The 24,205-nt window shown below is 37.9% G+C and overlaps 1 protein-coding gene across 9 annotated transcripts in view; it reads right to left on the bottom strand.

The window, feature by feature from the left end:
• BBX (BBX high mobility group box domain containing) overlaps window positions 1-24,205 on the bottom strand; it is a 256,911-nt gene that overhangs the window by 161,216 nt on the left and 71,490 nt on the right. Inside the window, exon 1 of one of the 9 annotated variants that reach the window (XM_032478483.1) lies at window positions 4,438-4,582. The exons of the other annotated variants lie outside the window; for them this stretch is intronic. The gene's annotated coding sequence lies outside the window, so the exon portion shown is untranslated. Of the gene's footprint in view, window positions 1-4,437; window positions 4,583-24,205 lie in introns of those variants that run through there. 9 annotated transcript variants of the gene reach the window in all.

The following is a 24,205-nucleotide window of genomic DNA, read 5'->3' as shown; positions in this document are numbered from 1 at the left end:
AAGTTTTATTAAAAAAGGCCTAGATAGATAAATAAGTTTATAATGCATAGCACAGGGAAATATATTCAATATCTTGTAGTAGCTTATGGTGAAAAAGAACAGGAAAATGAATATATGTATATTCATGTATGACTTTAGAATTGTGCTGTACACCAGAAATTGGCACAACATTGTAGACTGACTATACCTCAATTAAAAAAAAAAAAGCCTACATTTTCATTCCTGGAGTTAAGTCAGAGAACGCTGCTTGGCTCTTGAACACTTTCCCCTTTCTAGTCTGAATGCAGAGAAAGACATCTTTTATTTGTAACAATAAGCATGTGAAATATTTCTTTGTGTTTCTAAATACTTGGAGTGAAATGGTAATGCTCATTTACCTGTGTGGGGGAAGGTAGTATATGGAAACTCTATACTTTCTACCCAATTTTGCTGTGAATCTAAAACTGCTCTAAAAAGTAAAGCTTATTAAGTTTTTTTTAAAAAGCTAGTATCAATTTACTTCATTCTAACAATATTAAAATTACATACTGACCAGTGAATGATAGGCCAAAGCCAGCTGAGAATTTATAAACAGTAATTTCCCTTAAATGCTCACTCCCACCAGAAACACCTAGTAACAATTGAATTTATGTCCTCCATTAAAACAAAGCACATGCCTACAACAACAATCTCTGTACAGTATACATGCTCCACTAGTCACTAATCGTCAATAAATGCCTCTGATGCTATGGCAGTCAATATTTGAAGTAGCATAAAATATTTGGCTCAAATTAAGCCAATTCAAAAAAAAAAAACAAAAAACCAAGAAAATATTCTCCAAGTATTCCCATTGGAAGACACAGGGTTTATCCTTTATCACTAACTCCAGCATAGTGACTCTCAGAGCTCAGTGTTACACAACCACAAAGGCCACCAATTACACAGAACTCAAGGGGAATGACGAAAGATATATGCCCTGCAGACATCTGTAACAGCCATGGTTCTCCATACTGCTAATAAGCATCTTAAAATTTTAACTTTTTTTATAATTAAGAAAATCAGATTTTGTCACTTTTCAAGTTGAAAAGGAAATTCACTGTAGATGCCCTATTTAAATGGGAGAATAATCATCCATAGAAGTGCGTTTTTCTATACTGGTTTTTCTTAAGCAGAAATTATAGACATAGATGTTTTTGCCTGCCTTTTATACGTGTATCTCCCATTTTCTGGTAAAAGCACTTTGATTCTTAGGAAAATACTACTCCTTGCTCACAGTCCATGTATCTTAAGTGGAACTGACCCAACTCTACCCAAGCTTCAGGAATAGAAGTATCTTCCAGGCTCGGCCAATCAGCTTATTCCATCTTCCTGGACACAGTGAATGGGTGAGAAATGGGTTTGAAACCTTAATCGGGGCACAGAATACAAAATAAATAACAGGTATGTTAAGCTATAGTATTACTAGTGCCTGAAGTAAGAGGAGAAAAGTAGAAAGGCTGCAATAAGAAAAAGAACATAAAAGTACTGGCCCACACACATAACCTCCTGAAAAGAAATGAAAGGGAGTACTGATTTATTGTATGTTACTTCAAATCCTAATTTCAACAGATTTCCTGAAAATCTTTGGCACATCATGATATTTAATAAGTCAAGATGTTTAAATTTTCAATCTGTATTCCCATAACACCCATTTCTCTTTCAATTTATATTTCCTACAAGGAGAAGTCTCAGGTTTCAACAAAAACACTAAAAAACTAAATAATGTTAATGTGACTTCTAAAACCAATTCTAAGGGCATTTCCAGTGTCTTGAAATTTATTATGTATGCCATTATACTTAGGCAGACAGTGGCACACAATTCATTCTCCATGTCTGAAATTGTATCTTTTCTTATATTTAGGAGATGGGGTGGGGGGGACATGGAAGAGTTGGGAATACAGTGTTTGCTTTAGTGAGAATTACACACTTCTGGAAAAAAACAACTTTTGAAGAACTAAAATACAGTACAATATAATGATACTAAAGCTATTCTGAATATAATTGTTTTATTGAGATAAAACTGAATCTAGTCAGCATCAAGAGTTTCATCTCATATCATGAATTTTGGAAAATCTTAGAGATATAGTCTAATATACAGACTTGAATAGAAGTCTTATGTATTTATAGTAAAATCTGCAACACAGTCCAACAAAGTAGCTAATGAGATAATTTTAATTAGCTAATTAGCTTCCCTTTATCTTATACTCCATTCCCATTCCTCTTCCTCCCTCCAAAACAATCATTGTATTGACTATTTTCCTTCCAGTTTTATTGAGGTATAATTGCCATACAGTACTGTGTAAGTTTAAGGTGTAGAGCATGATGTTTGACTTACATACATCATGAAATGATTATTACAGTAAGTTTAAGAAGCATCCATCATCTCAGAGATATAAAATTAAAGGAATAGAAAAGAATTTCCCTTGTGATGAGAACTTCTTAGTATTTATTCTTTTAACTTTCATACACAGCATAGAACAGTGTTAACTATATTTAGCATGTGGCACACTGTATCTCTAGTACTTATTTATACCTTTTGTACCTTTTGACTACTTTTATCCAATTCTCCCTCCCTCTCCTCTGGGACCACAAATCTGATCTTGTTTTTTATGACTGAGTTTGTTTCCTTGTTTTGGAAGTATAACTGACCTACAACACTATGCTAGTTCCTGTTACACAACACAGTGATTCAATATTTCTATACATTTCAAAATGATCACTATACTAAGTCACTGTATATCACCATACAAGGCTATTACAGTTACTGACTATATTTCCCATACTGTAAATTCCATACCCATGACTCGCTTACTTTGCAACTGGAAGTTTGTACCTCTTAATCTTCCTCATCTATTTCTTTCCTCTACCCAACCTGGTCCCCTCTGGCAACCACTTCTTTGTTCTCTAAACCTACAACTCTGTTTCTGTTTTGTTATGTTCATTCATTTGTTTTGGGTTTTAGATTCTACATATAAGTAAAATCATACAGCATTTGTCTTCCTCTGTTTGACATATTTCACTTGGCATAACACCCTCTAGGTCCATCCATGTTGTTGCAAACGTCAATATTTCATTCTTTTTTATGGCTAATACTCTATTCAGCAACTCTATGTCTTCAGATTGGAGCACACAGTCCATTTTGTTTAAAATTAATTAATAGGAATGTACTTACTGCCATTTTACTCATTGTTTTGGAGTTGTCTTTGTAGTTCTTTTTTGTTCCTTTCTTCTTTTGCTCTCTTCCTTTGTTATATGACTAACTTTAGTGTTATGTTTGGATTTTTATTTGTATGTGTATCTAGTATAAACTTTTTTATTTGTGGTTACCATGAGATTTATACATAGCAATCTATATATATATGATTAAAGTTGCTGATTTCTTAAGGCTATATACATTTTTACTCTCCCCCACAATGTTTACTATTTTTGACCTCATGTTTTACAGTTTCTGTTTTTGCATGCCTTAACTAATTATTATATAGATGATTTTACTCCTTTTGTCATTTAACCCCAGGTAGGCAAGGCTGGTTCCTGACATTGATGCCTGTGGGGTCCAGGGTGTCCCAAAGCTGATGTCAGCCCGCTGGTGCATGGGATAAGGGCTGGGGGAGGGTGGATCCAGGGCTGGGGCTGGACCACTGATGAGTGGGCTGGGTCCTGGGGTCTCTGGCTGCTGGGCCCCGGGGGTCTTGAAGCTGGTATCGGCCTGCTGGTACAGGGCTGAGGCCCAGGGGGTGCTGGGGCTAGTGCAGTCCCAGTGGTGAACAGGGCTTAGTCCTGGGGCAGCTGTGAGCTCAGGGGATCTTAAGGCTGCTGTGCTACTGGTGGGCGGGGCTGCGCTCCTGCTTGGCTAGTTCCTTGGCCTGAGGCATCCCAGCACAGGAGCCAATAGGCTTATTGGGGGAGGGGGGTGGGGTCCCAGCACTTACAAGTCAGAGGGAGGATTCTAAAATGGTGCTTCCCAGCCCCAGTGTCCTCGCTGTAAAACAAGCTCCCCAAAATGGCTGCTGCCAGTGTCTTCGTCCCCAGGGCGAGTCCCAATTGCCTCCTGCTTCTCCAGAAAGCTCTCCGTGATCAGCAAGTGGGTCTAACCCAGGCTCCTTTCAAATTCCTGCCTCTGCCCTGGGTCTCAGAGTATGTGAGATTTTGTGTGTGCCCTTTAAGAGTGGAGTCTCTGTTTCTCACAGCCTTCTGGGTCTGCCGAAAGTAAGAGTCGCTGGCCTGCAAAGCCAACTGTTCTAGGGGCTCGTCTTCCCAGTGCAGGTCCCAGCCTGGAGAGCCTGATTTAGGGCTCGGACCCTTCGCTCCTTGGAGAGAACCTGTGCCTGTGCAGTTGTAATTATCCTCCCATTTGCGGGTCGCCCCCCTCCTCCCCCAGGGGTATGGGTCTTGACTATACCATGTCTCAGCCCCTCCTACCTGTCTCATTGTGGTTCCTTCTTTATATCGTTAGTTGTAGAAGATCTTTTCTGTTAGTCTTCCCGATCTTTCTCATCGACAGTTGCTCTGTAGACACTTGTAATTTTAGTGTGCCCCCGGGCAGAGGTAAGCTCACCGTCTTCCTACTCCGTCATCTTGGCCACTCCTCCAAAGCAATCATTTTAATGTGCTTACTCAGTATTTTGAATGTGTACTAATTTCACACAGAACTGAGAATAGTACATCAGATAAACAGAGGTGGGTGAAAGGACAGATGCTATTAGGAGGGAAATCTCTTGAATTTCCAATATTAGAACTTAAATAATACTTTTCTTCTATTTATTTTCTGAGCTATGTTATTTCCCTTAAAGCAAAACAAAATTGAAGGTTCAACTCTCTGCCCACCTCACCTTCACCACCACCTTAAACTTGGGTCACCTAACTCTTGGTAAAGAGGTTGGTGGGAACTGGGACAGGAAGAGAGAAGGATTTGACAAAGTTAATGTAAATCTGACAAGACCAGAGATACTGTATGATATAACTTTCAGACTACAAAGCAGCTTCAAGGCATCAAAAATTCATTGTAAAGTTTCCCCAAAAAACATAGTTTCTGCCTCATGAATACTCAATTACTCAGCAAAGAGTCTCAACAAACATACAGAACTGTTTGCTTATCTGTGGCATAAAGATTTAAAATTAGAAGAAGTACTATAGAATTGGTCCTGAGCGAAGTTAAATCTGAGGTTTGCTGCCCTCAAATTTTCTTCACAAATCTCCCCTCCCCGAAAGATTCCTCACTCCACCACAGGTACCAGGAGGTTTCACTCTGTCATCCTCCACATCAAAACCTGCTTTTACATCAATGACTGAGAATGTTGACAAAAATAACTAGAGTAAAGTTTGCATGGTAACAAGCACTATGTCCAAGTAAAAAAATCTCCAACTGTGGAGCAGTAAGAGTAGGTAACATGAAAGCACACCCAGAGATTTATAAATAACCATCATCATCTTACCTTTATTTTTTCTATGTTTTATATCACTAAATTGTAACATCTATAGCCTAAACTGAGTAGCATCTATGGAATGAATAGAAGTCTGAAAGTGTCAAATAAGGGATGCCCACCTTAACAGAAAAGCATATAAAATGACATACTGCAATGAGTCATCAGAGTGAAGAACTCAAAAAGAAATGGGATTTGATAGAATTACACTGTCCAGCAAGAGGGAAAGAGACCCACTCTACCTGATGCTGTCTGTCTCTGTCAAGTGAGGACAGAAAAGAACTAAAGTGCCCCTAGGCTAGATCCCTGAGAGATTTTGACAGGGGCTAGCAAACCTGTTAGGGGCAAAATGGTAAAAGGAAATGAAAATGTTTCTTTGGAAAAGAAGAAGTGCTATTTTCATATCTTTTTGGCATGTTTTAAGGAAGAGGTGTCACAGACATAATTTATATGGTGGTGTCAGAGTTTAAAACTGGAGTCAATTAACAGATGTTTCTAGGAGGCATTTTTGGGTATTCAGTATGAGGAAATAGTTTCTGACCATCAGATCTGTCCCAAAATGAAGCAAATCTCTCTTGGATATTTATCCATCAACGGAGATATTCAAACAGAATTTTAGGGTTTACTGTATGAGTACTGAGGGCTGATCACTAAGCCTTATCGTCTAAAATCCAAACATTTCAAGATTCTCCAGCTTTCTGAAATCAAAGCAAATAAAAGCTGGAAGCCACGAGACTTGGAATCCATCATATTCAGCAGTCATGGTGCCCAGCAGCCACAGATCTATGTCCTTGATCCAAATGCCAAACTTGTTAGTGCAGTAATATATCAAAAGAAAGTTTAGGCTATTTGTGCTTTAAATCCCAATGAATGTTAGTTTAAGGAACTGGGAATTGATCAGATGCTAGTTTCTAATTAAAAGTCAGTCTATACAGATCTTGTCATATAATCCTAAGATTTAATATTAATACAATTCAATTATCACCTACTAAGCTTATGCTCAAATTGTTACACTGAAACTGGTTTAATATAATAAATTCATAATAAATATGAAGTACTATTATTTTCATAAAATTGTTCTTTGGAATCCAAGAGACTTTCAACACATTCAAATCTATAAAAAAATCATTACAGTAATTGATATAACATTTTTTTAATTTTATATATAAAGAAGACACAGCCACCAACAGTAGTTATACTCATCAACTTCACAAATATGGAAAAAATGTCCAGAGTAAAATTTAGGAGATGGGTAAGTCATTTAACCACATGTCTTCTATACGTATTATTTTTATCATTATTTTATGAACATCTTTAAAGACCAGGCTACTAGTTGTAAGAGAGCAGAGATTTGTCAGATACATTTGGCTAGGGATTTTATTTTCTAATGTGCATCTTTCAGACTTAGGTCCACGTTCTTATTTCATTATCTTACAAAATTTGCCTTTCAGCATATTTTTAGCTGAACTTGCAGGGTGGAGAATACACCCTGGAATTGAAGAACATGAGGTTAATACCTTGGTAGGATTAATATACCTTATAGTTGACTTCCTGAGGGATCATGCCACTGTTCTCCTGCCAGAGGACATTCCCTTTCAGTTAAAATTCCACTGTACAGATAAGTACTTTGATACCTGCCCGGTGAGTTCTTTTTGTAATTGTACATTTTTATCGTGCGAACCCTTCTCTAGAGGTTACCAAGCATCTGACTTAAAAGCAAGAAACAAAATCCTACAACCCTAACTTTAGAAATCATATTTCCGCAATAAAAATGAATTTTAAATAAATTACAAGTAGATACACGTAGACACTTCCAAAAACTGAAAAGCACTAATAAACAAGTAGAAACAAGCATTTCTAAGACACCATGGAAGGTTCCCAACAGGATCTGTAATTGGGACATGCTAGCCAGCTCTTCATTGCCCATGCTTACGGAAGGCAACTAGATTCAGTATTCTGAAAACCATTTCCAATTCACTTTGGAATACTCTCTTCCCATAAATTAATTTCCTTAAAATGATAAAATATATGCAAAAATAATCTGAATAAAGTTTTAAATATATAAAACCTTAAATAACTACTACTGCTATTTCTTGTAGTTAAAAGTAAAATCGATTTTACATTTCTTAAGTACAGGTCAGAAAGGTAGCAACTGGAGAGAAGTTAAAAGAGTCTTTGGTAGCTAAAGAAAACTGACCTGAATGAAATGTCACCAGGTTGCTATGGATAATCCACAAATAGCAAGAAGAATGCATGCACTGGTAATATTTATATGCAAGAGATCTCCTACTAAAAAAGACAATGTCTTTAAAAACAAAACAGAACCCCCAAACTTGTCTTTAATTATTAGCTTTTCCTTTTCCTTTTAAGCTAATTCTAAGCAAAAAGAATGATTCTAGACCAAATAGGCAAGAATACAACTATACTAACATATCAAACACAATGCTTAATTAAAATCTTCTATATACTCTAATCCAGGAGGCTTATTTAAAACTTTGACCTTTTTCCTAACACTTTACTTTCTCCTACTGCACAGATATTCTTTGAAGATTTTATTCTTCCTTTTAACCTAAATATCTTCACTGTTTCCATCCAAGTTTACTATCATCACTGCATGCCGGGGGCACTTGATGAGGCAGATATGATTAGGCAACAGTAAGATGTGTTAAGTGAACTGGGGGATGAGCCCAGAAAGAGCCCAAGGGCTTTCAGGCCAGGGCAGAGTGACAAGGTAGTATTACCCTACTGTCATGGAAAAGAGGAGTGTCCTGGTAGTTAGGATGAGGAGGGAGCAAAACTGTTTGCTCAAGTTGGCAGAGATCCAGTTTGTGATGGAATGTTACCATGGAATGAACTAGATAAAAGTTGAGCAGACAGCAGGATCTGTGAGTCATCCCAACACACACAGGTTAAATTCATGGATGAGAGGTGTCATCCAGGGTCCTCAGCTAAGAAGAATGGGGAGACCAGAAGCCCCAGGACTGAAATCTTAGGGAATCTTTACAGCGTGCCTTTCGACAGTTCCTTCATCATTGTGAGAAGAGTTAGGAAAGACGCATGAGGGATGATCACGCCAGCCCACGACTGACACTGTTGAGTATTTTTAAAAGTCAGTGTGACCTGCTGTCGCGGAGCCTGCTGATCCTGAAGTTCCCTCTCCCTACAGCCTGCCTGGAGCATATACTGTTCTTCCACGACTTTTCCTATTTATAATCCCACATGTTGCAAAAGATCTCTATACACCTAAGCATAGAATTATGTTTCCTTGGCCAGACCTTGTGCCATTTTCTGTTAGAACTGGTTTAAAAGTGAAAAGATAAGCTGACTGCTTGAGTGGGTAACAGAAATAACAAACTTATCAGGACAGAGCAAATCCTATTCGAAAATCTAGAATCACTTTCCCCAGTTCTCACCCCAGAAATTTCAGTGGTTCAATTCAAAATAATTTAGGCAATGTTAGCAACCAAAATAATACCAAGTTTGGTTTTTCCTTAGGGGTGAGTTGGGGGTGAGGAGAAAACATATTCAAATATAAAGAGTAGCTATATTTACTCAGAGACATTTGTTTAACTAACCAGAACTTGGAGGGGCCACAGTTTCCACAATGCAGCTTCCTTTTGAATCAATCACTCAATGTAGACCACAAAACACAATCACATGAGACGCTTTTAAAAATGCAGATGCCGAGAGAGAAGCAAGATGGCAGAGTAGAAGAACGCTTGCAGCTCACCCTCTCCCACAAATACACCAAAACTCACATCTACGGACCTACTCAGACAACCAGAGTACCTGCCGAACTCCGACAGGACATCGCCCTCTTCGAAAGACAAAGACGCCAAAAATCTGGTAGGAGAAAAGGAAAAAAGAAAGAAGAAAAACCAAACAGTGCGGGACCCATCCCGCGGGGAGGGAGCGGCAAAGGAGGACTGGCGCTTGTTCACTGGGCCCCTCACCTCCAACAGAGAGGCCAGCGGGATGGAGGGGGGGCTTCCGAGGCTCAGATCTGCCCTGAGCACCCCTTGACCGACAGAACTGAGTTAAATGGACACAAAGGGTCTCCGCGACACCCAGCCCAAGACACGAGCCGAGCCGGCAGCTGGGACCGGGACAGGCCGCCCGAGCCGGGCAGAGGACTGGGGCAGCTGCACTGAGGCAGCCCCGGGGACTGCAGGGGGCTGCTCGCTGTGGCTGGGAGGGTATATGGAGCAGAACAACCTCAGGCCCCCATAAATTGCGAAAAAAGCAAAGTGGCACGGCTTGTGTGCCTTGTGGGGAGGGGCGCCATAGCCTTTGTCTCCTCAGACCTGCACTGCCATTACTGGCACTTCTCAGCGAGAAGAGTCAGGGCTCAGCCACAGCCACCATCTCCTCCTGTGCGCAGGGCCTGGGTGCAGGCGGGGCCAAGACCTGAATCTGCACCCAGGGGCTCTGCAACCTCCTAGGTAGGACTGAGACTTGTTTACAGCCTGAGGCAGATAGGATCTTTCTGCCCTGGCACCTCAGAGAACTCATGCCACCAAGACAAACAAGGAGCTGAGATTTGGCACGGAGCAGGGGCAGGGCCGTTCCATGGTCTTCCCCAAGACCACCTTCGGAACAGCGACCCGAGGTGGAGCGGGCAGCAGCACAGAGCAGCGGAGCAACCGGCACTGGGAGAGGGCGGGCGGCCACCCCGCTTCCTGGTAGGAGCGCTGCACCTGACCACAGTGCTGAGAGGGGGCGCAATCCGCCCACCTGCCTCCCCCAGAGCGCAGCATCTGATTGCGGCATCAGGAGGGGGAGTGAGAGCTCAACTCCTGACCCAGTGTTAGGAGGGGGCGCGATCTGCTAACCAACAGCCACTGGGAGCAGCATAGACGAGGGCGCCCACAGAGGGCCTCTGGAAACGGCAAGCTGAGTTTGCAAAACAGGACGAAGACACAAAGACCTCTCGATAAAATCATTAAGAGTACACCATCTCCAGGAGAACTAGATAACTGATACTCCTTAAGCCACAGTGCCAGAGAGATATGAGCAATATGAAGAAGCAGAGGAACCACTCCCACGTAAAAGATCAAGAGAAATCTCCTGAAAGCATGAGCAAGGAAATAGACATTGATGGCCTACTAGATCAAGATTTCAAAAAAGGACTGATCAAAGTACTGAAGGAACTAAAAGAAATAGTGTTTAGAGATATAAAATATGTCAAAAATGAAATAGAAGCTATAAAGAAGAGCAAAATAGAATTAGTAAACTCACTTGCTGAGATGAGAGCTGACCTAAAGGCTGTGCAAAGCAGGCTAGATAATGCAGAGGAACGAATAAGTGACCTAGAAGACCGGAGAACAGAAAGCACGCAATCAGAACAGCTGAGAGAAAAGCAAATAAAAAACAATGAAAACAATATAAGGGACCTGTGGGATAATATAAAGCGTGCCAATCTATGCATTATAGGGGTTCCAGAAGGGGAAGAAGAACAAAGGGGACTGGAAAGGTATTTGAAGAAATCATGACTGAAAACTTCCCAAACCTAAAGAAGGAATCAGATATACAGGAGGATCAGAGGGTCCCAAACAGACCCACACCAAGACACATCATAATCAAGATGGCCAGAGTCAAGGATAAAGAAATGATCCTAAAGGCAGCAAGAGAAAAGCAAAGAGTAAGTTACAAGGGAACCCCTATAAGGCTCTCAGTTGATTTTTCTACACAAACACTACAGGCCAGAAGGGAGTGGCAAGATATATTCAAAGTCCTGAATGAAAAAATGATGCAGCCTAAGATACTCTATCCAGCAAGGCTATCCTTTAGAATAGAAGGAGAGATAAAGAACTTCACAGACAAGCAAAAACTAAGAGTTTAGCAACACTAAACCCATGCTAAAAGAAATATTGACAGGTCTACTCTAAATAGAAAAGAAGTAGGATGCTACAAAAATAAGAAACTCATAACTGGAAAGGAGATAACTGCCATGAATTACAAAAAGAATAAACACAAAACTGTAAAAGAAGACATCTAAATCATTAAGAGTGGGAGAGGGAAGCAAGGAAAGCCACTGTGGAAAACAGTATGGAGATTCCTCAAAAGACTAGGAATAGACTTACCATATGACCCAGGAATCCCACTCCTGCGCATATAACCAGAAGGAACCCTACTTCAAAATGACACCTGCACCCCAATGTTCGTAGCAGCACTATTTACAATAGCCAAGACATGGAAGCAGCCTAGATGTCCATCAACAGATGACTGGATAAAGAAGATGTGGTATATTTATACAATGGAATACTATTCAGCCACAAAAACCGACAACATAACGCTATTTGCAGCAACATGAATGTTCCTGGAGAATGTCATTCTAAGTGAAGTGAGCCAGAAAGAGAAAGAAAAATACCATATGAGGTCGCTTATATGAGGAATCTAAAACAAACAAACAAACAAAACATAAATAAAAGACAGAAACACACTCATAGACATAGAATACAAACTTGTGGTTGCCAAGGGGTGGGGGGTGGGAAGGGACAGACTGGGGATTTTAAAATGCAGAAAAGATAAACAAGATTATACTGTATAGCACAGGGAAATATATACAAGATCTTGTGGTAGCTCATAGCAAAAAAAAAATGTGACAATGAATATATACGTGTTCATGTATGACTGAAAAACTGTGCTCTACACTAGAATTTGACACAACATTGTAAAATAACTATTACTCAATAAAAAAATGTAAAAAAAAAATGCAGATGCTTAGGCACTTCCTACCCTGAAATCACTTAAACACGAATACTCTGTGAGAATGCCTATGATGGGTTTAAAAAAAAAAAATCATTCCATACAGTGCCTCAACATCATGTGCAGAATTAGTGAGGAATATTAGGGACTACCACCTTGCATGATTTTTTGGTATCTTTGTCCCTATATTAATAGTTAGTAAACTATTTTCAACATAAATTTATTATGTTGAAACAAGGAAGGATTTACTCATAGACCCTGGAAAACTTTCAAAGGAAAAGGTACAGAAGTTGTTTGCTTTTCACTCTGTTTGGTTTTGGTTTGTTTCCTCCTCATTAGCAATTAATTTGCCTTACAGCTTCCTTTATGAAGAGGAGGTGCTAAGGGACAAAGATACCAAATAACTGGGTAATTTAACTACTCAGATCACCCAAAACACACAGACTCAGCTCTGCAAGCTCAGTACAAAGAGACCCACTTCTTTTCAGGGGAAAAAATGCTTAACTACCCTAGAAATTGCAGGCTTCCCTGAGTTCAGATCAAACATTTAAAAAGTAAACACTTCACAATTATAAAGAAACCAAAACATTTCTTTCAAGTAGGAGAGACCATGGAAGTAAAAATGCTGTTTCTGAGAAACGCAGTAGTTTCCTACCTAGAATTTTTCTAGACAAAAAGATTCTTCCTTCAGGTACTGATATCTGCTATATGAGTTTCCAAATTCTCAATTTTTTAAGTTCCCATTTTACTTTAATACTGGAAAATAAACCCTGAAGCTCAGTTTTCAGTGTATAACAATGTAAACTACACATCTGGATCAAAGAAATGCTAATATTAAACATAAAAAGACTTCTTAAAATCAGTGATTGCCAATGATTTGATGCAACATCTACTTTTGGGTTTGGTTCCATTTCGAAATGTCTCCTACTAATGTTTTGTGAATTTTATTAATTCTATCATAGCATTCACTGAGATAACTGAGTTCCTTAAACTAAATGGAAATCATCTCAATGAACCCTAAAATAAGTTTCCTCATATAAAATCAATATACAGGAGAGGGATGAGAAAAAAATTATTTAATCTGTCTCAACCTCTTTGTTTATGAGGGGCTTTCATGTGACTAGTCTTATATTTTGACATCAGAGTTGGGAAATATTTTATTTATGAAGAAATTGTGTAATGTTTTACTTTCATTCCAAAATAAGGAAAAGGAGAAAGCAAGCACCTGTTAAATACACTTTACTTGCACACACACACACACACACACACACACACACACACAGTTTTCATTTATAACTAGCAAGTATTTAATTTAATCTTTACTAAAAAATATGGAGCCCTTTAAATCTTTCTGCACTGTTTAAAATTATTGCAGTGAGCATTTTTATCTTTAGTGTAATTTTTTAAAATATGGAGCCCTCCAGTGGCCAAATATTTACGTTACCATTTAAAGAAAAACATTAAATAAGAGAGTTCATGCTTTCTTTTTCACAATTTTCTCTATTCTCTCATGTGCTGGACCTCAAGCATTTCTCTGATAGAGGGAGGCAGCAAAAACAGGAGCCCATGGGAACAAAAACTCTGAGCAAGGGGAACCTTCATCTCTGAAGGAGGAACATTGGTTCCAAGAGGGTGTTGCTTTTATTCTCTTTAACCTCCCACCACTTACTGCCAGACATGGGTTCAATCATGGGACGTGCACAGTAAGAAAAGATAACTAAATGGCCTTCCAACCAGAGAACCAAAACAAAAGTGGGAGGTGGTAGAAAATAGTTCTTTAAGAACTCTTGGTCTCACCCCAAGCTACACATGCATGGATCTCATCCTCAACAGTATACATTGGACACTGAGAACTGAACTATTGGCTCTGCTCAGTTCTCAGATTGGCCACTAGGGGGCAAATAAGAAGATAAATCCAAGTAACACTAAAAAGACTAAAAACGGAACTGATCTAGGAAACAACTCACAGATGGCTGGTTGGAACTTGAATCCTGAACTTAACCAAAACAAATTTTCTACTAAAACTAAAACATCGCTATTTTCCACAGACTTAATAAAAGAACCAGGGTCTCATAATAATCACACTGACCAGGATAAAACCCAGAATTAGTCAGCATATGAAGAAACAGAAAAAAATCTCAACTTGCACAGAAAAAGACAATCAACAGACCCCAACTCTGAAACAATGCAGGTATCAAATTTATCTGGCAAAGATTTTTAAAATGTTCCAACAAGTAAAGGCAAACACTCTTAAAGATGACAAAAGGAAAGAAAGGTGGTATAGCTTGCTCTTGAAAAGTCTGGACATTCCTTATATAAATATGCACAGTGTAAACATGCAGACCCACTCCTAGGTATTATTTCAGGAGAAATCAATGGTCAGGTTCACAGAAAAATATGTAAATGAATGTTTATAATGGATTTATTCATAATTGCCATAAACTGGAAACAATCTGATTGGTAAACAGATAAACTCTAATACATATATAATATAATAAATACCACTCAGAAAAAACAAAGAACAGGCTATTGATGCAACAACTTTGGTGAACCTCAGCCATTATAGAAAGTTAAAAAAAAAAAGTCTCAAAAGGAACATACTATATGATTCCATTTATATTACATGCTCCAAAAGACAAAACTATTGAAGTGAAGAAAAGAACAGCGTTGCCAAGGGTTGGGGTTGGGGGAAGGTATGATTCTACAAATGGCATAAAGGAAGTTTGGGAGGGTGGAACTTTATAAACTTTAACATTGAACTGTTCATAAAATCTATTCATGGTTTAAAATAAATGGAACTGTACACATTGAAAGGCAATTTTTTGTCAGTTAATCTAAAAAATACAAAAAAAAAATTTTTAAGCCCAAAGTTGATTTGGTACATTGCACTAAAGCCCAGTGGAATCAACTCATAAGCATCAGAACTGAAAATGACTTACAAAAGTGTATTCTTACCCAATACGCTTTCTATTCTATTATATATACAAAACCAAGACCAAAACAGCACATGGAAAGAAAATCAAAGAACACCATGTCATTGTCAGTCACCAAACAGCAACTCGGGTATTCAAGCTGAAAGATATCTAAATTACTTGAGAGAAGACTCTTTGTCTTTGGAAGATCCATTCCAATATTAATACTTCCACCTGGAAATTCCATGCTATGTTCTCCATAATACCATCTATGCAGTGTTTTTATTTTTTCTGCCACATTAAAAAACAGGTTGAGGGCACTTTACTGCCAGAAAGGTGGTACTAACATACTTACCCCTAAGGTCCTCACTAAATACAACTAAAAACACTGGAGATCATACATAAAACAATTGCAAGAAGACACTAAAAGGAAGGAAAAAAGGCAATCTAGCTAGGGACTTCAAGACCCAGGAGCAACACAGTGTTGAGTTCCCTGGATCTTCTTTTTGCCCTATACATCCTAGACTAGGAACTGAAGAAGCCAGCAACCCAGAAGCACCAATGAGGAGCAGACAAAAGAGTCCCAAAGAAAGCCAGCTCTCTCCAGCCAAAGGACCAGGAAAGTCTAGCAAGACAGATCATTTTTAGACAATAACTGTGCTACATGAGACAAACATAACAGAAAAAACTATGGCCCCATACCTACCAATGCCAGCTAAGGCTAAGCACAGAATCTAGACTAACATCCTCTCCAGAATATAAAGATGAGACACAATCCCCACAACGCAGAAGTGTCAGATAAGGACAAGTAGGGAGCTGGGATTTTCATCCTGTCAGATGGTAAGTCCAAGTTCTCCCTCTCCCCGCAACATATAGAGAGTCAATGGAGATCATGTGCGGACACAAAACTACCAACTCCCACCTATCAGTAATTTTCCTCTGTTCTAGCAGTTTTCCTCTCTCTCCCCAGCTGGGTAGTATCAGAAGAGGTTAGATAAGACACATCAGAACTTTGATCACTGCCCAGCAATAAAAAGGCCACCCTCGACCCTGACCCTTGGTATCAGCAGAAGCCATGCATAAAGCAGTAATGAAACACTGCTAACCCTTCCAGCTGCAGCAGTACCATCAAAGGCCCACTAAGGAATGGGAACTCCCACCTCTGCCCAGAAGTACCAAGCAGTCCTTTCCTACCTTGGATGTCAATGGAAGCCAAGTGGGGAAAACTAGACTTCTCTCTCAATCTGGCAGTAATAAGATGGTGCCATCCCTTCCTCCTGCTACAGCAGTGTCAGAGGAGGTCAGCTAAAAGAGGAGGTTTGTGTAAGATCCAAAGATTCAAAACTTAATGCCCAAAATATCCAGGTTTCAATTAAAAGTCACCTCACATACCAAAACCAAGACTGTCTCAATGTAAATGAAAAAGAAAAAAAGTTAATTAACAGACAATAAACTAAAGATGTGATGTTAAAATTATCTGACAAAGATTTTAAAGTAGATATTATTAAAAGTGTTTCAATGAGCAGCTACAAACATACCTGAAAGAAATTAAACACATAAAATGTCTCAGCAAATAAATAAAAGATATAAAAAAGAACCAAGTGGAAATATTGGAACACAATAATCAAAATTTAAAACTTAATGAATGTGCTCAAAGGCAGAGTGGAGGAGACAGAGGAAAGAATCAGTGAATTAGAAAATAAAACAACAGATATTTATGCAAGTGAAGCAAAAGCAAGAAAAATTTATGGAAATACTAAACAGAGCCTCAGGGATCTACGAAAAAAATAAAAGACTTTAAATCCATGTTACTGCAATCCAGGAAGGAAGGAAATAAAAGGGCAAGGCTGAGAAAGTACTCAAAACAAGCAACAGCTGAAAACTTTCCAAGTCTGGGAACCACCATATACTAAGACACATCACAACCAAACTAGAAACCATGGAGATAGGCAGTGGCAATTTTTTGAGGGCTAAAAGAACAGAACTATTAACCTAGAATCCTATATCCAATGAAAATATCCTTCAGGAAGGAAATGAAAATAAAGATATTATCAGGTGAAAGAAAACTCAAGAGAATTTTCACCAGTAGCCTTGACCAAAAAGAGTGACTAAAGAAGTCCAATAAATGAAAAGGAAAACATAAAAGAAGAAATCTCCGACCGTAAAGAAGAAAAAAGAACATGATAAAAATATGGGTAAATACAACATGCTTTCCTTCTTCTCCTGAATTTTCTAAATTATTTTTGATGGTTTTAACAAACTGTAAAGTGCCTAATACAGTTCTAAATGTATGTAGATAAGTGCTTAAGACAACTGTATTATAAATGGAGGAAGTAAAGGGACATAAAGAAAGTGGAAGTAAATGCACTAATTAAAAAGACAGACTGGCAGTGGGTTAAAAAACATGATCCAACTATATGCTACAAAAAACTCACTTCAAATATAGTGACATAGGTAGGCTGAAAATAAAAGAATGGAAATGGTATACCCTGCAAATATTAATCAAAATAAAACAAGAATGCTATATTAATTAGAAAAGTAGACTTCAAAGAAAATCATCAGACATAGAGAGGGATGTTGAGGGCCTCATGACAAATGGGCCATACCACCAAGAAGACAGAGCAATCCTAAGTATGTATGTACTAATAACACATCTATAATATATGTAAAATAAAAATCTATAGAATTGAAATGAGACATAAATCCACAATTAGAATGGGAGACAATGACAAACTTCTCTCAGCAATTGACTAAATGACTAAAGAGAGAAAATCAGAAAGAATATACAAGATCTCAATAACACCATCAAAGAAGAGGATCTAACATTTATAGAACATTTGACCCAACAACAGCAGAATACACATTCTTTTTCAAGTGCCCAAGGGACACATACCAAGAAAGACTATATGTTGGTCTATAAAACAACAAATTTAAAGAGATAGAAATCTTACAGAGTATATTCTCTGATCACAAACAGAATCAAATTAGAAATTGTTTACAGAAAGATAACAGGAAAACTCCCTAACACTTGAAAGCTAATAATATACTTAAAAATAATGCATGAATCAAAAGTCTCAAGGGAAATTTTTTTAAAACACATTGAATTAAATGAAAATAAAAATATAGCCTATTAAAATTTGTGGGACCCAGCAAAAGCAGTGTTTGACGGGGAATCTGTAGCACTAAATGCTTTCTTTTGAAAAAGAAAGTTTTAAAACCAGTAATTTAAATTCCCACCCCAAGAACCTTGGAAAAGATACAAATAAATCCAAATAAGCAGAAATTAAGAAAATACTAAAGATAAGAAATCAATGAAATTGGAAACAGAAAAACTGATTTGGTATTACCTTGATACCAAAATCAAAGTACCAAAAGGGAAAGCTACACATCACTATTCTTCATTAGTACAGATGCAAGAATCCTTAACAAAATATTAGCAAACAGAATTCAGCAATATATGAAAAGAATTACATAACATAACCAGAGATTTATTCCAGGAATGCAAGGATAGTTCAATATTCAAAAATCAATTAATACTATCCACCATGTTAATAGGTAAAAAGAGAAAAATCATATGATCATATCAACTGATTCAGGAAAAGTATTCAACGAAATTCAACATCCATTCATGATAAAAACATTCAGTAAGAAAAATCAAGGAGAATCTCTTCAACTTGATGAAAAGCATGTAAAAATAACCTACAGCTAATATTTATAACAGTAAAAGACTGAATGCCCTTTCCCTAAGATCAGAAACAAGGCAAAAATATTCACTCTCATCACTTTTATTGTATAGTGCTGCAAGTTCTAGCCAGCACAGTAAACTAAAGAAAGGAAATAAAAGGCATATAGTTCTAAAAGGAAGAGATAAAACTATCCCTATTTGCAGATGACGGGGTTGTCTACATGAAAAATCCCAAGGAATGTACAAAAACAATTTCTAAAATAAATACATGAGTTTAAAAGGTCAAAAAATACAAATTAAACATACAGAAATCAATTGTATTTTTATTTATGAGCAATGAACACATGGATGCCAGAATGACATATTTTATATACTAGAAATGAATATGTAAACACCAAAATTAAAAATACAACACCATTTACAGTAGTTTTTAAAAATGAAATAATATGAATTATTTTATATTTAAATCTGATAAAAGCATGTCCAACACATGTATGCTGAAAAGTATAAAATGCTCAAGGAAAAAAAATCAAGGATCTAAATAAATGAAGAGATACACTGTGTTCAAGAAATAGAAGACTAAATATAATAAAGATTTAAATTCTCTCCAAACTGATATACAGATTTAACACAATTTAAAAAAAATCCCAGAAAGATTTTTGAAGATTCAATAGATAGAGACAAGATTAGTCTAGACTTTATATAGAAAAACAAAGGAACTAGAATAGCTAGAACAGTTTTGAAAATAAAGAATGAAGTGTGAGAAATCAATCTACATGATTTCAAGACTTAATACATAGCTACAGTAATAATCAAGAATGTATGATATTGGTGGAGAGGCAGACACATAGATCAATGAAACAGAACAGAGAATCCAGAAATAGACCCATATAAATATGACTATCTTACTTTTGACCAAGGCACAAAAGCAATGGAGTTGCTTTTCAAACCGACAGTGCTGGAGCAACTGTACATTCACATGCAAAGAAAGAACCTCAACCTAAGAATTGCATCTTAAACAGAAATTAACTCACAATGAATCATGAATGTAAATGTAAAACACAAAACTAAAGAGCTGTTAGAGAAAAAAATGAGAAAATCTTCAGAACGTAGGGTTAGGTAAAGAGTTCTTGGACCTGACAACAAAAGCACATCCAAAATGGAAAAACTGATAAACTGAACTCTTAACAAAATTCAAGACTTTTGCCCTGCCAAAAACCCTTTGAAGAAGATCTGCTTTTCCTAGGGCCATCCCTGTATAGGCAGTTGTCACTTGATCATCCAGTGCACCAGACACTAATGTTAATGTGTCATTTCCTCTGTCTCACTCTCACACGCCTAGTCAATCATAAAACACAATTAATCCAAGTTCCTAAATAAATGGTAAATCAGAAAAGATGAGACCATTCTTCTCATCTTCACTGGTAAACCTGTTCTAAGCTACACTATAACAATCTCTTGACTGACTTCTGCATCCCCATTTGTGCCTCCCTCAAAAGCATCCCTACCGTAGAAACCAAACTTATCTTTACAAGGTGTAAATACGAACACCTCACTCTCTAGCCAAAAACTTTTCAGTGTTACCCACTGTGCTTGCAATAATCTCATCAAAGCACAAAAAAGCCCACATATTCCGGTTTCTACCTGCACGATTCCACCTTTTTTACTCTTCTATAAACTCCAGCCATAATATTCTTCTAGTTTCTCCTAGGCATCCTGTACTTTCTCACCTCAGAGCCTCTGCATTTCCTCCTACCACTCCCAGCCCAATCTACCTAATATCTACTCATCAGACTTTATCTTATCCATTACTTCCTCCAAAATGGGTTTTCCTGAACTCTCAGATGAGAATCGATCCCTTATTGAATAATGAAAGAGATACCTATACAACTTAAACCTAACTGAAGTGTTTTAACACAAAGAATCAAATAATTCTTAGATTTATGCAAAGGTAATATCTAAGGTATAAATCAATATATTTCAATATACGACTCATATATATTTGGTTTGGTGCTTTTTTAGGTTAATTTAGACCTGTTTGATAAAGATACTTGGTATCTATTTTCTTTGAAACATTCTAAATATGAAGGGCAATAATAATTCTCCTAGTAAGAAGCTTTGTCATTCATAGTCAGACTACGACCATGATCTCAGATTTCTAGCCTCCAGAACTGTGAGAAATTAATGTTTGTTGTTTATGAGCTACCCAGTCTGTGATACTGTCACAGCACCTTGAATAGACTAAGACAGAAAATTAGTACTAGAAGTGTGCTGCTGCTTTAACAAATAACTAAAAAAGTGAAGTGGCATTGGTACTGAGTAACGGGTAGAGGCTGAAAGAGTTTTGAAGTGCATGCTAGAAAAAGCCTACATTATGGTGAACGGAACATTAAAAGTTACTCTGGTGAGCGCTCAGAAGAAGAGAAGAGCTTCAGAGAAAGCCTCAATCTTCCTAGAGAACACCGATGTGGTCTTGAACAGAATGTTAATGGAAATATGGACAGTTAAAGCCATCCTGATGAAGTCTCGGATGGAAATGAGGAACATGTTCCTGAAAACTGGAGGAAAGACCATTGTTGTTCTAAAAAGGTGCAAAGAACGTGGTTGAACTGTGCTCATGACCTAGTGTTTTGAGGAAGATAAAAACTTCTAGTACTGTCTTGCGGAAAACAGAAATAGCCAACGAAATTCTCTATTTGGGTGAATCTTTTTCTAAGCAAAGTGTTAAAGGTGCCACTTGGTTCCCTCGAATGTTATAGTAAAATGTGAGAAGAAATAAATGACTTAAAGATGGAATTTTTAATCAAAAGGGAAGCAAAAATTTTAAATCTGGAAAATTCTCGGCTTAGCCATATTACAAAAAATGAGCAAGCATGTTTGGAAAAGATGACTAAAGGTGTGGCCAAGAGACCCTTTGATAAGAAGATTGGCATGTGTATGAAACAGAGATTTAATCAGCCACCCCAGGAAGAAAACGGCAATTTGAGCCCAAAGGGAAGGAGACAGAACAAACGAACGTTGTTTATAGGACTTCTTGAAATTCACAGGAGGGAGACCTAGATCTATTCTGCTTCACACGTGCGTTATTTAAGGTAAGATGATTCAGAGATCATCAGAGCTTCCTGTTCAGTTTCAAAAGTGGGGAGGGGTTTCAACAGGCCAAAAGACTCCCACCAAAAGCCATGGCAGCCAGAATCCTCCCCAGCAGAGCTGTTGGAGAGTGGCTATCTCCACCTAAATTTCAAAGAATGGAGACACCTGGAGTTTTAGGCGCAAGACCCACGCAGAGGGCGGAGCAAGGGCAAGGCCACCACAGAGCCCCCCACTAGGGCAATGCCCAGCACAGCTGTTGGGGTAGGACTGCAACTCCAAACCAGCAGAGCCACAGGTGTACCATTCCAGCCTGGGAGATGCTGTGAGGCTGCGGTCAGCAAAGCCAGGGGGGTGCAGGGACACTCTACTGTGTCCCGAAAGTGGGACTCCTGCCCCAGTGGACCTGGCAGGCAGAGCATCAAGTAAGGATTATTCTTGAGCCTTAAGACTTGATGCTGTTTGTCCTGCTGGGTTCTGACTTGCTTAGGAACTATTGCCCCTTTCTTGCCTATTGTCCTTTTAGAACCGGAGTGTTTAATTCTATGCCTGTCCCACTACTACATTTTGGAAGCACATAACTGATTTCCAGATTCACGGCTAAAGGGGAATTTGGCCTCAGGATGAATCATACCCTGAGACTCACCCATACCTGATGTAGATAATATTTAGATGAGACTTTAGATTTTAGACTTTTGAATTGATGCTAGAACCAGTAAGATCTGGAGGGCTACTGGGATGACAATGAATGCATTCTGCATGCAAGAAATTCATGAATTTTTGGGGGCCAGGGGCAGAATGCTGTAGTTTAAATCCTTGTGTCCCCACTCCCAAATTCATGCGTTGGAATCCTAGTGTCCAATGTGACAGTATTAGAAGCTGAGGCCTTTGGAAAGTGCTTAGGCCATAAAGGTGGAATCCTCATGAATGGGAGTAGCGCCCTTTAATTGGCCATTCTGTCATGTGAGGATACAAGAAGCTGCGATTCAGAAGAGGGCCATGCTGGCCATGCTGGCACTCTGATCGCGAACTTCCAACTTCCAGAAATATAGGAAGCAAATGTTTTTTATTTATAAGCCACCCAGTCTGTGGTATTTCATTATAGCAGCCTGAACAGACTAAGACAGACTATTATTCACTATGAATAATTTAACACCCAATGCGCTAATTTCTTGCAATTCTTTGCCAGTTTATGGGCTTTAAGGGCAACTGTGGGCACACACACACACATTTTGTTAGAGGTTGTTAAGTTTGCTGTGTGAAAAACAACACATGATTTGTAAATAAATACTGAAAATTAAACATAAAGTTTAGTTAATCCATCATTCTTTCTAAAGTTTGATAAGCTCGACCCAGTCTCTTAATAATGATACAAACAATTAACAAGGAAAAAAATATAGGAAAATGACCATTGGGATGTGCCACATAAAAAATAATTTGTTTGAAGCTTTAGAAAATATGTCTATAGCACTCTCTAAATAGTAATTTAAAGATGTTAGGGTTTTAGATCTTTACATTTTAAAATTCTACAAGTATTCATAACAAATCTGTATTTCCCAATCTCATGTTTTTTCCAATATCCCATGTTGATTTCAAATTAAATATGGACACTTTGTACTGAATACTACTTCTTGACTAATCCCACTAGTAATCATGCCTACACTTATTTTTCATATTACAGTTTTCAACTGTATGCTTCTGTATAGTTCATGTATACATGGTTCATAGTTCTGTATACATTTGTATCTTCGTTACCTACTAAAAACATCATTAAAAGCACCATTATGAAGCATTAAAAATAATGAAGGGCTCATGAGACTGGATTTCAAGATACGACATAAGAATAGCCATGTAAAAATACAACCACTATTAACTGATGTAAAATGTGCTTATAAAGTAGGAAATAGACACTTGGGACTATTGGGTTTTGCAAAAGCAGCAAGGGATGCTCTAAAAGTACAGCTTCACAGGGTATTACTGTTCATATTTTGCCAGACTCAGGTTACTAAAACTGGGTGCTTCCAAACTGTGAAGAAAGACACACAATCATACCTATATTAACCAAAAGGCTGGAGGAGGAGTTTAGTCTGACTGACTAAATTTACTTATAAGGCCTTTTTGTTTCAACTACTAGTATTGAAAATCTTTCTAAAATGTATTAAGGAATACGTTCTTGCTTTAGTAAGTACCGTACAGTGAGCATAATTAAATCACTGGTGACTGCAGGTCTTATCATACATTAGGGGCAGCCTTGTGAGCATCGGTTTTCACTGGACCCTAATGAAGATGTGCACATTTGGACTAAATGTATACAGACTGGCCCTAGGCTATTCATTCTTTGGAAGCTCCTTTTTTTTAAACTAAATTGTTTG

The sequence above is a fragment of the Camelus ferus genome, chromosome 1 (genome assembly GCF_009834535.1).
Source record: "Camelus ferus isolate YT-003-E chromosome 1, BCGSAC_Cfer_1.0, whole genome shotgun sequence".
In the NCBI taxonomy this organism is placed as follows: Eukaryota; Metazoa; Chordata; class Mammalia; order Artiodactyla; family Camelidae; genus Camelus; species Camelus ferus.
Note: the sequence above shows the minus strand (reverse complement) of the source record. Positions and strands in the feature narration are given on the sequence as shown.